This window comes from Salvelinus fontinalis, chromosome 8 (assembly GCF_029448725.1).
Source record: "Salvelinus fontinalis isolate EN_2023a chromosome 8, ASM2944872v1, whole genome shotgun sequence".
In the NCBI taxonomy this organism is placed as follows: Eukaryota; Metazoa; Chordata; class Actinopteri; order Salmoniformes; family Salmonidae; genus Salvelinus; species Salvelinus fontinalis.
In genome coordinates, this window is record NC_074672.1 from 10811047 (window position 1) to 10814749 (window position 3703).

Genomic DNA, 3703 nt, shown 5'->3' on the forward strand with positions numbered 1-3703 from the left:
TTTGTCTGTGGTGCCGTTTAACCAAATAATTTTGTAGAAGCACGTTAACAACCAAACATTTACGCATTAACTGACCTCTTACATGAGTATAGCACAAATGTTTCAACAGGCTACCAATGAGATATAAAGCAGGTGCAACAACAGCATGTTACAGTAACACCACGGAGCATGGTAATAGTGGTGCTACCTGGCTATTATCACTACCACAATGCCACTAAGCACACTGTTGTACAGTGTAGTGCACGGGCAAGGCATGTACTTTGTGGATTATCATTTTTTACATTGATAAAAAGTGTCAATCAGTAGATTAAAGAAGATTTTAAATAACATGTTGAGTAACATGATTAAATTGTGATCAATATATGCTGATATTTTGATTTAATTGATGAATATGTTCAGTGAGCTTTCATTGAATAAACACTCATCAAAACACTAAGACTGCATGACCTTACGGCTACAATGTACCTTGACTTGTCTGCAATCTGCTTGCACTTGTGCTTATATTTCTCACGTCTGCTGCTGTGCACAACAACAAACTCTGAGGTAATTTATTGATCAGAAATAAATCTGTTTTATTTGAGCTAGAATCAATTTGTTTTAGGGAAATGTTGAATTTCCTCACTACCAATCGCTGCACTGCATATCAAAGGTGCAATTAGGAAAACTGATAAGAAAACAAACTGCCAAGTCATTTTATGGAATGGGGAAACCAACTGTATATGGGCTGTCCTCATATTGCCTTTTAGAATTAATACTTTACTGTGTGTGTGACTGTTTTCTTTTGTGTGACAAAAGCTTTGTAATATTGCTGCACTGCATCACAAATTGAACCCCCACTACTTCCATAAAGCAGACTCTCACATTAGTTGTTACTGTACCAGATTGGCCCAGCGTGTCATTGTAAATAAGAATTTGTTCTTAACTGACTTGCCTAGTTAAATAAAGGTTAAATTAAAGTGTAATTTAAAAAAAAAAAAAAAAAAAATGTTTGTTGTTAGACAGCATTGTGAGAGCCTCACTGGGCTATTTGTCAAGACCGAGTACTTTTTCTGGATTTAATTAGTGAACATTTTTGTCCTTAACAAGTTATTTTACGTGTGAATTACTCTTTTGTAAATTCGACTAGAAGGATCTGTTAAGTCCTGCATGCACACAACAAAAGGTTTACTGACTTCCATTTCTCAACTTACTCCAGTGAGTGACAGATACAGGGATGCACATGGACAATGAGATACAGTACAATCATCATTGCATTTAGCTATACATACAAATCTGACCATTGATAAATACATTTTCTGAAAGCTTACTTGGTACTATAAGTTTTACAGTTAATGCAGTATTTCTATTTTTATTTAAATGTATAATGACAGAGAGTTTTTCCCACAGCAAAGAGGAGATTGTAGAGCATATGTGAAATACTGCTTCATAGTGAGCTGAAAACTCACTAAAACTAATGAAAGTGGAAGGAGGAAAAACAAAACATTCAAATTCTCTTTGGGGAGCTAAAACAGTTGGTGCTCATAGTTGTTCACAAACTAAACACTTCACCAATTATATATAGTTTAACATAGTGGTTTTCAGTATTTGTTTTATTTTTATGAGACAACCCACATTTTCACAGTAACATAGTTTAATATTATTAGTGGAGGGGAGGAAGTTACTGTGCTGTCAAGTCAATACTAACATGTTGACCATATGTCACAGCTTTGATGATATTCATGAAAAGGAAATGTGGAACTCGCCCTGATGTGTTACCAAAATGTAATCTAAAGGAAAAAAATATTATTTTTGTATTTTGAAATGGGGTTGTACAAAATGTAAAATCGTGTCCTGATCAGTATTTTAAAATATATCTGAGGTTATCTGACACTAGAAAACATTGCTTCTCATCTCTGTTGGAGTCCCCCCAGGATATATTATATTCCTCTCAGACTTTGTGTTGAAACAGAGTAATAGCTACATCATGTTTCAATTGTGAGAGGTTTTGTCAGTATGGTTCTAATCATAGAGATATACTGTATCAACTTGTTTTTATCTCTACGGAAACTTGATTCACTGGACAAACAATGAAACACCGTCAAGAGGTAGGCCTAGACTACCTTTAGGCCATTGGGCTCATCTAACACACACTTGTCCTGATATTACACCTGACTGAGAACCAATGATTTAGAAGGACATTTAAATACAAAAACCTAGAAATAAAACATATGTTTCTGGTGATTTAACCTCTGTAATATTGTAACTAATTCAATTGTTGATTTTATTTATGTTTTTGTAACTAATCAAAATAAATGGTGTTAAACATCAAACTGTTAATGGGCATTTTATTGCTTATTCTGTTGGACCCTCAATTTCACCAATCTTGTCATATAATTGATATACACTGAACAAAAATATAAACGCAAAATGTAAAGTATTGGTCCCATCTTTCATGAGCTGAAATAAACAATCCCAGAAATGTTCCATACACACAAAAATATTTGTTTGCATCCCTGTTAGTGAGCATTTCTCAATTGCCAAGAAAATCCTCCTGAAAGGTGTGGCTTATCAAGAACCTGATTAAACAGCATGATCATTACACAGGTACACCTTGTGCTGGGGACAAAAGGCCACTCTAAAATGTGCAGTTTTGTCACACAACACAATACCACAGATGTCTCAAGTTTTGAAGTAGCTTGCAATTGGCATGCTGACTGCAGGAATGTGCACCAGAGCTTTTGCCAGAGAATTGAATGTTAATTTCTCAACAAAAAACTGCCTCTGTAGTTTTTGAGAATTTGGCAAAACGTCCAACCGGCCTCACAACCGCAGACCACGTGTATGGCGTTGTGTGAGCGAGAGGTTTGCTGATGTCAACGTTGTGAACAGTACCCCATGGTGGTGCTGGGGTTATGGTATGGACAGGCATAAGCTACGGATAACAAACACAATTGCATTTTATCAATGGCAATTTGAATGCACAGAGATAGCGTGACGAGATCCTGAGGCCCATTGTCTTGCCATTAATCTGCCACCATCACCTTATGTTTCAGCATGATAATGCACTGCCCCATGTCGCAAGGATCTTTACACAATTCCTGGAAGCTGAAAATGTCCCAGTTCTTCCATACCCTGCATACTCACCAGACATATAACCCACTGAGCATGTTTGGTATGCTCTGGATCGATGTGTATGACAGCGTGTTCCAGTTCCCGCCAATATCCAGCAACTTTGCACAGTCATTGAAGAGGAGCGTGAAAACATTCCACATGCCACAATCAACAGCCTGATCAACTCTATGCGAAAAAGATGTGTTGCGCTGCATGAGGCAAATGGTGGTCACACCAGATACTGACTGGTTTTCTGATCCACACCCCTACTTTTTTTTCAAGGTATCTGTGACCAACAGATGCATATCTATATTCCCAGTCATGTGAAATCCATAGATTAGGGCTTAGTTATTAATTCCTTTCAATTGACTGATTTCCTTATATGAACTGTTAACTCGAAATCTTTGAAATTGTTGCATGTTGCACTCATATTTTTGTTCAGTATAATTACAGGCCCAGGTTATTGCAGTTATTACAGTGCAATAGCTGGTTATTACACTAATTACTCAACTCTAATGTAAATATTGTTTCATTTTGTGTGTGGGCCTACATTTGAAGTATTGATGTACCGCTATTGTAGTTCTTCACTAGCGCAACTTTATTGTTCCTTCAA